The following is a 15,069-nucleotide window of genomic DNA, read 5'->3' on the forward strand; positions in this document are numbered from 1 at the left end:
TTTATTAACCCCACCCCCGCGTGAAACCACCCCCCCCACCCGCGAGTCATGCCGGGCACGACTGGGAATCTGGACTACTTTCCCCAAGCCAGTGTTAGGCTGAGCAGGCTGTGGAGGTGGCCCTTGTCCTAGAGGAGGCCCCACCACTGCTCAGACCCCAGTCCATTAACCATCTGCAACACAGCTCACTGGATGGACTCTGCTGATCCAGACTCCGGAGGCAGGGGGGTCCAGGGTAAGGGGCGTCACCCCACCTTTGAGTCAGGGATCTGCTGTCTTAACTGAACTGTCCTGGTAAGAGGGGTGCTCAAGGGTCAGTTGGAATGTAAAACCCGCCTTTTCCTGAGACAAGATATTCCTACTCAAAGGCATCCCTGGGGAGAGGAAGGCATGAAAGAGCCTGCTGCCGAAGGGTCTGCCTTTGTCCTGCAAGGTCACCGGAAGTGAAGACGTGAGGGAGCTGCTAGCTCTGTGTCTGCAAGGGCTAAAATTGCCCCACTGTTACAGTGGTTTAGATCACATGCGTGAACGCAAGTATCAGGCCCTCATTATGAGTGCCCCATGAATAGTGATGGGGTCAGTATCAGTGGCTTATGATCATCAATAGCTCGTCATTGTCGGTGATTCAGTACCAACAGTGATTCACTTACATTGATGCAGTGATGTAGCTAGACCTACTGCCACCCGGGGCGGACCCTAGGTTTGGTACCCGGTGCAGGTAAGAGCAGGGAAGGAGGGGGTCTGGCGGCCCACAGACGACTTGTTCTCAGGAGCGGGGGATGGTGGTAGTCAACAGACATGACTTGCTCACCTTCAGCGCCCCCAAAACCGGCACCGCCCGGGGTGATCCACTGCATTGATGTATCAGTTTTATTAGCTGTTCATTATTGCCAGTACTTAGTGTATTCTCTAGCTCACTCTCACATTATAATCAATGGCTTGATGTTGCCAGTCATCAGTGGGTCAGTGGCAACATTTGTTTTGAGGCTTACGTAGGGTACAGAGTATGCAGCTTCTCCGTTGCAGTACTGCTGCCTGTCTGGTGGTGGTATTGCTTGGCCGTGGTCAGAGTCTCCTTCATAACTAGGGCTCCTTATATCCGTTTTTACTGATTTTTACAGATAAATACAGACACCAAACATTGTGTTTCCCTGTCTGCATTTATTTTTAAAAGCAGAAATATGCATATATTGTGGCCTCGTTTGAGTGACTCTCCTAGCTGAGGTTAATAATTCTCAGGCCAATAGCTGTACATATTACCAGCATAGAGAGGTACGCAGCTCAACAGACAGAGGGCAATTGTTGCTTCTGTGTTGAGAGCATTGCCGGAACGTACCAGAGACTTCACATGTTCACATGTACCGGTGAAGAAGGAGCACTCCACGCGAGGTCTTGTAGCGCATTGTTGAAGGCCGCACTCAGCACATGGTTGAGAGTTCTTCCCTGCCCATGTTGCTCTGGCGTTTCTACTCTCACAGCCACCAGGAGGGGTTCCTATGTTCACTTCCTGTAAGCAATGGTGGGACTGCAGAATTTAGTACAGGACAAAGGATGTCACACTGGGGCTTTATCTTCATTTGCCCAACAAATGCCGTGATTTCCAGGGAGGGCGCAAGGACAGGTCTTATAAATTGCCATTTCTATGATAGTGGTCTCTCCAGAGTTCCCAAAAATGATTTAACTGTAACATCTTCATTGCGTTTGTGTACCAAGAAAAATGTAATGTATATTAAGTATAGAAGCTTAAATCAGCTCACACTCAAGGATTGCGATCATTTACTTCTTAGAACGGCCATCTTAAAGTCAGGCCAAGGAACACAAGATTTTAGTGAATTTGATTTAATGAGGTGCTTCTCATTTGTTGCATATAAAGGAAGTTGACGAGTGTAGGCTGGCGATCTGTATCTGATTTATGTATTTCAAATGTCAGGTAATGCCATTTGGATTGGGCAGGGCTCCTGCTGTTTTGTAGCCATCTTCACGTTTTATTTTAAAGGCACTCAAGGTTTCCTTGGATTTACAAAGGAGTGTCCTCCTTAATTCATCAAAAGTTTTACAGAGATAACCAGTGACATTACTTGTGGTTTTGAAAAAGAAAATAAATGTGAAGAGAGGTTTTTGCTTGGACAATGAAGCTGAAACAGATTTTAGTACAAATACATGTTTTCTCATCCGCTATTCTTATATCAAACTGAAAATGTAAAGACGTTTTTGTGGAAACGGACCAGTTTAAAAGAGACGTTGGGGTACTTCTGCTATAAAAACGAAAAGATGACTGATAAGACTATCTGGGGCCATATTATGTATTGGGGCTCACTTTCCCTGTGTGCGCCCGGCGCACCTTAAAACAGGTGCGTTGGGCGCAAATAGAGAAAGTGCCCCTATTGCATAGAATGCGCTGCCCCCAGGGCAGCAGCGACCTCGTGCTGCCCTGGGGGGGCAGCACCTTCAGTGAAATACCGAGTGGCTTTGAAGCAGCCGCTTCATGTTTTACTGTGCCGGCGGCAACCCGCCGGCACTTTGAAGGGTGATTAGAGATTTCCTTGCAGGCGGGTGCAGTCAGTGTCTGGGGGGTGCACAGGGCCCCCTTTACCCACCTCCAGAGGGCTGCTCTCAGGAGACGTACTGGCAGTGCACCACCTTTTAGGGATGCATTATTACCGATTCGGTAAATACCGATTCATAAATACCGATATTTACCCACATACTATTTACCGATTCATAAATACCGAATCGGTAAAATTCGGTATTTATGAATCGGTAAATAGTATGTTACCTACATATGGCCCTTGCTCCCTTAATTTTCATCTGATTCTTTGCCCACCTGCTACTATTTTTCTCCCTGATTATTGCTTCTAGCAGTTGCAGGTTCTATTGTATTCCTCATCAGGATTTTCTGCTTGGCTCTATTCTCTTCCTTGATGTCTGGGGAAATGTGGTGCCTTGCTAACCACTTCAAGTTTTAAGTCTCATCTTTAATCAAAATCAGCAAGATTGCCTCGGAGGTTTTTATCCTTTCAATATGTGTTTCCTCCTAACTGGTAACCTCTTACGGAGACACCCCATTTGTTTTACTCATTTTACATATTTATTTTTATTTTTCATAAACCTCATCAACTTTATATGCTTTTTATGAACAAACAACATTGTTTTTCGCATATATATGTAATAAATATATATATATATAATTTCACTGCGACGTGCATGTTGTAGGATTACACATCATTTATGCTGGTCCTTCCCTTTGTTTATTGTTCCCCTGATCTCCTTATCATGCTCTCTATTTTTTCCCCCAGAAAGGTGCCATCAATAATATATTCACAAATTCCTTTGCCCCTTCCATGGTGAAGCTCACACGTGCTGTTGCTTATGCAAAAACATACAAGTCAATAATAATTACCAGTCAGTTAGCTGCTCAGCAACCCCTGGGCTGTTTTACATAAGTTCTGTACTATACATCACTGGACTTGGGGAGGCCATTTGGGGTATAATGGCCCTGTAATTCCGGGCCACTAATCTGCCACTGGTCACACACCTCCCTTCATAAAAGGGCCGTAACACAATCCTGACTCAGATCGCCGTGGATTAACGATGCTTTTGCCAGTTTGTAATTATTCGATGATTCACTTTGTTATTGATGAATTGTTAAACCCATCTCGAGGCCGCCATGCCCGCTCTTGCAGGACATTCTTTACCGCTTAGTTATGTTTCTCCTCTCATGCCCTCTTCGCCTGTGGCCCCCTGCCTGTACCTCCATGCCCCTGCCTCTTCACCCTGACATCTACTCCACGTGCTGCTTACTTTCACCCCCTCGTCCTCCGAGCAGCTTGTGATGTCTTGCCCGCGATAGGGTGGCCAGGCGTCCCGGATCTGTCGGGACGGTCCCGGGTTTCCAACACTTGCCCCTGCAGATTTCGGTAAAATTCGCTCCTGATTTTTTGAGAGGGTAAACTGAAAACAGTAAGAGGTACTTTTGTAGGTGTTCCCGAGCAGGGCTAGTTAGCAGCTGTTATGAGTAAGCAATTTAATTAACAGGTAGGAGGCTTGTTTTAAAAATTAAATGTTATTTATTTTTTTATTGCCTCTTCTGTGTTTCTATGTTAATGAGTGCGGTCATTCTTTGCCAGTTTTTGATGAAAAACCCCTGTCCTTCCTCTATTTTCGCGAAATGTCAAGGTTTTTGGGTCGCAGGATCTGGTCACCCTAGCCTGTGAACCTCTTCTTAGCTTGTTGCCACATGTGCTAAGTGAGGCCATGTTAAACCTGCTCATCCCGCAAACAGAAATGTGTCCCGTTTGGTTGAGTGACTTGTGCCCTGCGGCTATCACGTGGTACTTTTTATGTATATCTTACTGAGTCTGGAAAAAACATTTTACTACACAGTCACCAAAACGATCACCTTGGCCTCGTGTAGATTTTGAGCTGCGTTTTAACTGCTGAAGCCTTGACCAGCTTCCAGGGTCACGTTTCATCCAAATCTCATAGTGCCTATATAGGCAACCCTCCCCACCTTTGCAGAACCTAACATGCACTTGGAATAAGTAATCACACAACTCAATTTTGTTGGGAAAAGTTTGCTGCAGGTTTATTCCATACAAAAGTATGCCAACATGGTGGGTTAACTTACTGGCGATCCAAGGTCAGGCAGGGGTGACTGACCTACGCTGCCCTGCCCGCCTGAAGAGCCAAATTGCGCTGTGGCCAAACCAATCGGTGCTATCAGTTGTGAGGGGATTCCCCCCTTGAATACCGTGAACCACCGCTTCACCACTTTACTCACGCTCTTTTAAGGGTGGAGCATTGCAAGGCAAGCCCCCATTTGCTCTGGCTTACAACCGCCCGAAGGTCTAGCGGGGCCCGATTATTTTTCCTCCAGGGTCCTGCTGTAAAGACTCCTGGGGTTTGGCACAGCACCCTTATTGTGCTCTTGAAGGGGTACCCTTCCGTACTCTTCCACCTCCGGATCGCCCTGTAGCTCTACCTGCAACACAGATGAAAACATTAAACAGTCCTACTTAGCCGTGCTTACCAGCCGACACACTGGGTATGCGGTAGGGTGGGAGACGGCGTGTCCAGAGCCACAGAGGGCACCAGATGGGCCGGGGCAGGTATAAATACCTCGTCCCTACCCTCTGCACGCTTGTAGTGACGCGGCTGGTGCGCCGGGCTGGGGGACTCCTCCCCAGGGTCCCATCAACTAGAGGGGTGGCGTTGTGCCTAATGTGGCACTAAGGTGGCTTCCCTTTTGAGGTGGCCCACTGTGTGAGCAGTGGACAGCCTCAAAATGTCTGCCAACTTCACGGGCAGCCATTTTAGCCAGAGTTTTTCCTACATTTATTTAAGGGGGCAACACAAGAATGGGTCTGGGGATATTCTAGAACCCATTTGGGTCTGGACTCTGTTGAGTGTGGGGTCCGAATCGTGATGTTTCCTTTTTAAAAATGGGGCAAGTTACCATTATAAGGGATCAGGATGAGATTGGAGGAGTCTGGGTGACTGGGAGTGGCCAAGACATGGCAGACGTGGTAGTTTGCAGGTGGTCTCACAGTGTCATCCCACCTCAGGGGACATAATGGTGATAAATAAGGTGCAGACATTCTCATATTTAGGTGTACCAAACTGTTATTCAGAAATGGAAAAAAAAATCTTGTGAGGTATGTGCAGCAAAATTATAAACAAAGAATGAGCATGATGCTGTGACAGCCATTTTGAACAAGATGGCGTTGAGGTCTGGTTAGCATATGCCAGGAAAACACATTTTTACGTGTTGCAGCAAGTTTGTTTCAACTGCATTAGCTCCATGTCAGTATACACATATGAATTTGAGTGTAGATTCATTGCTCAGTACACTATAAATAATGTACACTTTGAATAAAATGCATAAATGCATCATCAGGAATACAGCCAAAGCAAGAGAAGTAAATATTCCAGTGCATTAGTATCATATGCTAGTATGTTTCACACACAGAGGTTCTGAAAGTTACATTTCTCTAATGGATGGAGAACAAAATCTGGCTTCAGGTTTTGAATGAGTCTGAAAATGTTTTTATTAATAAGAGACAAAAACCAGAGGAAATGGAGGAAGGCAATCTCTCCACCACTAGGTGGAGTGCACATTTATACCTTAATACATAATTTTGTAGAATGTATCCATGCTCAAGAAGCTTTGCTACAATAATGACTAGATGCATGGGGGAGCATATGAGAACGAGAGAAGGCAGTATTCCAAAGTATATAACATAAAAACACACGTCTACAGAAGCAGGCGTTTTTATAATGTCTCGGGAGACCCTTTTGTTGTGGATCAGAGAAGGGAGCTTCAGATTAACAAGATAAGGGTGGTCAAGAAAAGATAGAAGTTATAGGTTCCAATAATACTGCAGTATACAAAGCACTTCACTGTAACTTGTCATACATAAGGAATACGTACAATGGTGGCTCCTCCGCTAAGGCGGAGTAGCGTCGCCCCATTGTACTCAGAGCAGTGCAAAAGGAAAAATAAAGTGATAATAACAGAAGTTACTATCATTTTATTTTTAGTATCTTCCAGCCAGGTTAGAGCGGGCTGGACAGGGCACCTGTGACGTCAAGGTAGAAGTGGTTGCTGCTGCATGAAGTGCGCATGATGGTTTGGCCGGCCAAACAGTCCTGCACACTTTGAATGTTCTACACTGGACTGTAATACACTAGGGTGACCAACTGGCATTGGTGCAAATTCAGGACGGTGAGTGTAAATATTCCGGACAAAGGGTCAAAATTCAGGACACAAATTCAGGACAGGAGGTCAAAATTCAGGACAAAACTTCAGGACAATAGGTAAGTTTTACAGACCCATCAGAGGAGGTCGCGCAATAGTATATAAGTAAGCCCAGCCATATCCAAACATATTCAACCATTTGCAAACCTATCCATCATGTATCCTTCCATCTATCATTTCACTCATCCATCCCTTCATCCATCCTTTCACTCATCCATCCATTAGCCATCCATCCACCCTTTCACCCTATCCATCCAGCCATTTACCCTTTCACCCATCCAGCCATCCTTTCACTTACTCATCCATCCACCCAGTCACTCATCCTTCCACCCATCCACCCTTTCAGTCATCCATCCATCCTCCCTTTCTCTCTCCATCGACCCTTTCACTTAGCCATCCTTCCTTCCATCCATCCACCCACCCATCTACTCATCCACTCATGACTTCATCCATTGACCCTATCACTCATCCATCCTTTCTCTCATCCATTTATCCTTTCACTCCTTCACTCATCTATTCATCCTTTTGTCCACCTACCCTCCCTTTCACTCACTCATCCATCCTTACATCCACCCTTTCAATCATCCGTCCATCCATTCAGCCTTGCACTTATCAATTAATCAATCCATCCATCATTTCACTCATCCATCCACCCACTCACTCATCATCCACCTTTTCACTCATCCATCCTTTCACTCATCCATCCACCCTTTTACCCATCCAGCTTCCCTTCCACCCATACATCCAGCTATTTACCTTTTCTCTCATCCATCCTTCCACTCACTCATCAATCCATCCATCCATCCTCTCTCATTCTCCATCTATTCAATCTTTCATTCACCCATTCACCCTTTCACGAATTTATCCAGCCATCCACCCATTCCTTCACTTACTCACTCGCCCACCTTTTCATATTAATTTTGAGCTGAGCCTTTTTGAGAAGAGGCCCATCAAGAACTTCACCCTCGCTGTAGGAGCCATTCCAGGACTGGGACAGAAGCCACCCAGGGCGGAGACAGGATCCACCACAGGGGGGACAGGAGCCATCACAGGCGGGGGGGGGCAGGAGCCAGCACATGGGGGGACAGGAGCCATCACAGGAGGGGAACAGGATCCACCAGGGTGGGCACAGGGGTGGGCATGCAGTATTCTAGTATCATCTTGCCCCCTCCAGGGTGGGGTAGGGCTCCTCACCCCCTCCTGGACAGGACATCGAGAAGACAGGTTCTCTTTCCAAAATGTTAGTTTTGTCATCCCCCACTGTGATGTACAGTACTTAAAGGAGATACTCCAAGAGAACTGATTTAACTGATTGTTCTCCATACTTTGTTAATCAGTGTGGGTGTGATTGTGCCATTTCTTTATTTTATTACATTATAGACTGCATGTTTGAAGAACCGAGGTTTGCTTACAATTTAGTGACAGCAATTAAGCTCTGTGAAGAGAACCACCTGCTGCCTCGGTGTAATCAGGGCCGGTTCTACGATTTTTGGGGCCGTGGGCAGAAAGGGAATGTGTGAGGCCCCTCTAAATTGCAGAGACATGACGCATTCAGGGCTGTTTGCATCTGAATAGATGCCCCTGCGCCTGAAGCTGCAGCCCTTCCCTCTCAGTCACCTTCAAGCACCTCTTAACAGCTCATCAAGGGCTGAAGGTGTGAGGGTTGCCATCCCGCTGTGCCTCTCCAATGCTGCCGGGTATCTGAGCTTTGGTGCTGCATCGGAGTCTGTTACACGCGACCTCAACAGCATCGGAGTCAAGCAGGGAGGTGGGTGGAAGCTGTGCCGGCTTTAGGGTGGTGCGATCGGTGCCGGGTTAAAATTACGGACAAATGGCGTCCGTTAAAGAATTCTTCACGGACAACGGACAGACGGCCAAAATTACGGACTGTCCGTGAAATTTACGGACGGTTGGTCACCCTATAATACACAGGCTGGGTGCAGAACATGCACAGGCTGTCAGTCCTCGTCTGAGAGCCAAACCACTGCACTCAGACCAATCACAAGGCTGATGTCATGGTGACAGCAGCGTCTTGATTGGCTTAGGTGACACTGGGTGCTGCCGGGAGCCAGCAGAAAATCGAGGACGAAGAAGAGACTGCGGCTGGTTACCAGCGACGAGCAGGTAAGTCTTTTTTTTCTTTCTAACCCCTTCCACCCGCCACTATTATCTACAAGCCACCACTGAATATGTACAAATAATTTGTGCAGTAAGTATCACCATGAGTAGCAGCCATGAGTTTGGAGATGGAGGTGCATCAGATTGCTGATAATTTGTCAACTGGATACTCAATTTTTGATACTGCAACTGTCCATCACAAATTAAAGGTTACATCTCCCCTGAGGTGTCGGCATAGTAGCTCCCACAACGGAAAAATATCCTGGCAATCCTGTCCAGAAGTACTTGATTGAACTCCTCAGTGCAAGGGTATCCTGGCAGTGCTCCCCAGAGGTGTCTGCACACCGGTCCCCAGAGGCAGCGTGTCCTGGCAGTGCTCCCCAGAGGTGTCTGCACACCGGTCCCCAGAGGCAGCGTGTCCTGGCAGTGCTCCCCAGAGGTGTCTGCACACCGGTCCCCAGAGGCAGCGTGTCCTGGCAGTGCTCCCCAGAGCTGTCTGCACACGAGTCCCCAGAGGCAGCGTGTCCTGGCAGTGCTCCCCAGGGGTGTCTGCACACGAGTCCACAGAGGCAGTGTGTCATGGCAATGCTACCCAGAAGAGTCTGCACACGAGTCCCCAGAGGCAGCGTGTCATGGCAGTACTCCCCAGAGCTGTCTGCACACGAGTTCCCAGAGGCAGCGTTTCATGGCAGTACTCCCCAGAGCTGTCTGCACACGAGTCCCCAGAGGCAGCGTGTCCTGGCAGTGCCCCCCATGGGTGTCTGCACACGAGTCCCCAGAGGCAGTGTGTCATGGCAATGCTACCCAGAGCTGTCTGCACACGAGTTCCCAGAGGCAGCGTGTCCTGGCAGTGCTCCCCAGAGGTGTCTGCACACGAGTCCCTAGAGGCAGCGTGTGATGGCAGTGCTTCCCAGAGCTGTCTGCACACGAGTCCCCAGAGGCAGCATGTCCTGGCAGTGCTCCCCAGAGGTGTCTGCACATAAGTCCCCAGAGGCAGCGTGTCATGGCAGTGCTCCCCAGAGCTGTCTGCACACGAGTCCCCAGAGGCAGCGTGTCATGGCAGTGCTCCCCAGAGCTGTCTGCACACGAGTCCCCAGAGGCAGCGTGTCCTGGTAGTGCTCCCCAGAGCTGTCTGCACACGAGTCCCCAGAGGCAGCGTGTCCTGGCAGTGCTCCCCAGAGCTGTCTGCACAGTCCCCAGAGGCAGCGTGTCATGGCAGTGCTCCCCAGTGGTGTCTGCACACGAGTCCCCAGAGGCAGCGTTTCATGGCAGTGCTCCCCAGAGCTGTCTGCACACGAGTCCCCAGAGGCAGCGTGTCATGGCAGTGCTCCCAGGGGTGTCTGCACACGAGTCCCCAGAGGCAGCGTTTCATGGAAGTGCTCCCCAGGGGTGTCTGCACACGAGTCCCCAGAGGCAGTGTTTCACGGCAATGCTCCCCAGAGGTGTCTGCACAGGAGTCCCCAGAGGCAGCGTGTGATAGCAGTGCTCCCCAGAGCTGTCTGCACACGAGTCCACAGAGGCAGCGTGTCCTGGCAGTGCTCCCCAGAGGTGTCTGCACACGAGTCCTCAGAGGCAGAGTGTGATGGCAGTGCTCCCCAGAGGTGTCTGCACACGAGTCCCCAGAGGCAACGTGTGATGGCAGTGCTCCCCAGAGGTGTCTGCACACGAGTCCCCAGAGGCAGCGTGTCCTGGCAGTGCTCCCCAGAGGTGTCTGCACACGAGTCCCCAGAGGCAGCGTGTGATGGCAGTGCTTCCCAGAGCTGTCTGCACACGAGTCCCCAGAGGCAGCGTGTCATGGCAGTGCTCCCCAGAGCTGTCTGCACAGTCCCCAGAGGCAGCGTGTCATGTCAGTGCTCCCCAGAGCTGTCTGCACACGAGTCCCCAGAGGCAGCGTGTCCTGGCAGTGCTCCCCAGAGCTGTCTGCACAGTCCCCAGAGGCAGCGTGTCATGGCAGTGGTCCCCAGAGGTGTCTGCACACGAGTCCCCAGAGGCAGCGTGTCCTGGCAGTGCTCCCCAGAGCTGTCTGCACAGTCCCCAGAGGCAGCGTGTCATGGCAGTGGTCCCCAGAGGTGTCTGCACACGAGTCCCCAGAGGCAGCGTGTCCTGGCAGTGCTCCCCAGAGCTGTCTGCACAGTCCCCAGAGGCAGCGTGTCATGGCAGTGGTCCCCAGAGGTGTCTGCACACGAGTCCCCAGAGGCAGTGTGTCATGGCAGTGCTCCCCAGAGGTGTCTGCACACGAGTCCCCAGAGGCAGCGTGTCATGGCAGTGCTCCCCAGAGGTGTCTGCACACGAGTCCCCAGAGGCAGCGTGTCATGGCAGTGCTCCCCAGAGGTGTCTGCACACGAGTCCCCAGAGGCAGCGTTTCATGGCAGTGCTCCCCAAAGCTGTGTGCACACGAGTCCCCAGAGGCAGCGTGTCATGGTAGTGCTCCCCAGAGGTGTCTGCACACGAGTCCCCAGAGGCAGCGTGTCCTGGCAGTGCTCCCCAGAGGTGTCTGCACACGAGTCCCCAGAGGCAGCGTGTCATGGCAGTGCTCCCCAGAGGTGTCTGGACACAAGTCCCCAGAGGCAGTGTGTCCTGGCAGTGCTCCCCAGAGGTGTCTGCACACGAGTCCCCAGAGGCAACGTGTGATGGCAGTGCTCCCCAGAGGTGTCTGCACACGAGTCCCCAGAGGCAGCGTGTCCTGGCAGTGATCCCCAGAGGTGTCTGCACACGAGTCCCCAGAGGCAGCGTGTGATGGCAGTGCTTCCCAGAGCTGTCTGCACACGAGTCCCCAGAGGCAGCGTGTCATGGCAGTGCTCCCCAGAGCTGTCTGCACAGTCCCCAGAGGCAGCGTGTCATGTCAGTGCTCCCCAGAGCTGTCTGCACACGAGTCCCCAGAGGCAGCGTGTCCTGGCAGTGCTCCCCAGAGCTGTCTGCACAGTCCCCAGAGGCAGCGTGTCATGGCAGTGGTCCCCAGAGGTGTCTGCACACGAGTCCCCAGAGGCAGCGTGTCCTGGCAGTGCTCCCCAGAGCTGTCTGCACAGTCCCCAGAGGCAGCGTGTCATGGCAGTGGTCCCCAGAGGTGTCTGCACACGAGTCCCCAGAGGCAGCGTGTCCTGGCAGTGCTCCCCAGAGCTGTCTGCACAGTCCCCAGAGGCAGCGTGTCATGGCAGTGGTCCCCAGAGGTGTCTGCACACGAGTCCCCAGAGGCAGTGTGTCATGGCAGTGCTCCCCAGAGGTGTCTGCACACGAGTCCCCAGAGGCAGCGTGTCATGGCAGTGCTCCCCAGAGGTGTCTGCACACGAGTCCCCAGAGGCAGCGTGTCATGGCAGTGCTCCCCAGAGGTGTCTGCACACGAGTCCCCAGAGGCAGCGTTTCATGGCAGTGCTCCCCAGAGCTGTGTGCACACGAGTCCCCAGAGGCAGCGTGTCATGGTAGTGCTCCCCAGAGGTGTCTGCACACGAGTCCCCAGAGGCAGCGTGTCCTGGCAGTGCTCCCCAGAGGTGTCTGCACACGAGTCCCCAGAGGCAGCGTGTCATGGCAGTGCTCCCCAGAGGTGTCTGGACACGAGTCCCCAGAGGCAGCGTGTCATGGCAGTGCTCCCAGAGGTGTCTGCACACGAGTCCCCAGAGGCAGCGTGTCATGGCAGTGCTCCCCAGAGGTGTCTGCACACGAGTCCCCAGAGGCAGCGTGTCCTGGCAGTGCTCCCCAGAGGTGTCTGCACACGAGTCCCCAGAGGCAGCGTGTCATGGCAGTGCTCCCCAGAGGTGTCTGCACACGAGCCTCCACAGCTGAAGGGTATCCTGACAATGTTCACTAGAAGAGTCTGCACACAGGCCTCTACCATGGTGGAAAGGTGTCTTGGCAATGCTCCCAAAGGGGTCTGCAAACAGGACCCCTCAGTGGAAGGGTAACATGGAGCAGTACCTCAGAGATGTTCCCCAGAGGTGTCTGCGCTCATGATTCCCCAGGGTCAGGGTATCCTGACAATGCTCGCCAGAGGGGTCTGCACACAGAACTGCACAATGGAATGCTATCCTGTAAATATACCTCAAAGCTGTTCCCCAGATGTTTGCAGACATGACTTCACAGTGGAGGGGTATCCCGGCGGTGCTCCCCAGAGATTTCTGCACACATGACTCCACAATGGGAGTTTATCTTGGCACTGCTCTTCCAGGTGTCTCTACACAGGACGACACAGTGGGAATGTATTCTGACAATGCTCTCCGGAGATCTGTGCACATCGCAGTGGGAAGATTCTGTTTGGGTGAAAGACGCTTCAAAATGCAAATGTCTTTCTAATTTTTACTCTCCCTCCTTTCACAGTTAGGAATGCGTGCCAAAAGTCCCCCCTGCACCTGCTGCCACCGCCCACACTCCTGCAGTGACTCACAGCGCATAGCATGTCTTCTGTAATCATCAGCTGTCTGTAAGAAACTCTACAAGGCCATTACCGGCTTCTTGGCAGCACTGGATGCCAACACTCCGGGGGGCACAAGATGGCACGTCTCCTCGGCGTTGGGCACAGCGGAGCGAAGCTGCATGGTGCCAGAACGCGCCGGGCCTGGCATGAGGTTGCTGCAGGTGCCATTCCACCCGCCATGTCGAATGCATTATTTTGCGTGACAATTCTATTGCATCCTCTACATTGACCTCAACTCTACACTGCCCTTGTAGGTGTAAAGGCGAAATACAATAGTTAATAAGATTAGGTAGACAGGGCGAATTTAATAATAGTACTATTATACCTACAATGACGAGGTGGTAGGCGAAGTACTGGGTACAATCCAATTGTAAGTTGCTATTTTTGACCTACATCCCTGTGCACAGCATCAGAACTCAGGATACTGAAGTACTTTTGGGTCAGTTTGCCTAAAGGTGCACCTGGGGAGACTCAATATGTCTGGGATGCTGCCTTTATCCTATTTTTACATAATAAACAATCATTGGCTTGTCACCATAACAATCTCAGACCTACTTTGTCGGCATCAGCTTTCCAGCAAGGCATCCACCAAGTATACGGTAATAAAATTACAAATATGTACAAAATTACAGCTGTCAAAACAGCATACAATACCTCTTAATGGAACCTAATAAGAATTGCCATAGAGCAATTCTTCTACATTAATCTACAAGATTCAGTGTAACAACAAACCTACCTACAGGCTTTATCACAGAGTAAAACAATCCACCATTGAAAGCCTATATATATATAACAGCTATGGAATCTGACATAAGTTTTTCTGGCGAACGGATAAAGCCTACAGCCTTTAACACTGGCTTGCCACTCTAAGCAAGACAGGCCTACCGGAATGCACAACAGGCCTCGCAAGAATCATCACAGTGACAATCTTCTACTCCCAGGATTTGTCAGAGTTGGAGATCAACACCAAAACCCTTGCCTAGAAGGGTAATCTGTGAGATTATATGTAACAAAATATCCGCCTAGAGTCTGTAACATTGTACTCCTGTTAAAGGCCTATTGGCTTTAGCAAATGCTTTTCACAATAAATCCAGGCCTATAGCCTTTGTTACAGCTTTTCATAATATTACATCTGGATTTATGGCGACTGGAATAACTTTTCCCAGCACACCAATTAGGCCTATAGCTGTTACTGTTGGCTTGTCATCATCACCAATTTAGGTCTACTGTAGTGGGCATAAGTTTTTCCTGAAGGCAATCATTATGCATACCATCATAAAATTGCAAATACATGCAAAATTAGAGTTGGCAAAGCAAATGCTATCTTTCCTAAAAGGGCCTAACAAGGATTTTTACAGATCAAATCTATAGCCACGCTGTGTCACATGGTGTACCAACACCAAAACCCTCGTACTCATCTCTGAGATTCAATGTAACAGAATCCTTCTCTGCAGGCGTTCATGCAGAGTTATAACAACCCACTCTTAAATGGACTGATGACAACATATGCTTTTCACAATAAATTTGTCAGACCTACTGTCTTTATCGTAACTTTTCATAGCAATCAGACCTGTATCCATTATCATTGGCTTGTCACCAGGACCAACTCATACCTACTATGTTGGGCATATGCTTTCCCCCAAGACATATGTAAGCCTACAGTAATTACATTTCAAATATGTACCAAATTACAGTTGTCCAAACATAATAAACTCCCTCCTATTGACGGTTACCCTTGTGCACATTTTCTTTCACCGCAGTGTTTTTTAGGTGGGCCACTAATCAAATC

The sequence above is a fragment of the Triturus cristatus genome, chromosome 1_2 (genome assembly GCF_964204655.1).
Source record: "Triturus cristatus chromosome 1_2, aTriCri1.1, whole genome shotgun sequence".
NCBI classification, from domain to species: domain Eukaryota; kingdom Metazoa; phylum Chordata; class Amphibia; order Caudata; family Salamandridae; genus Triturus; species Triturus cristatus.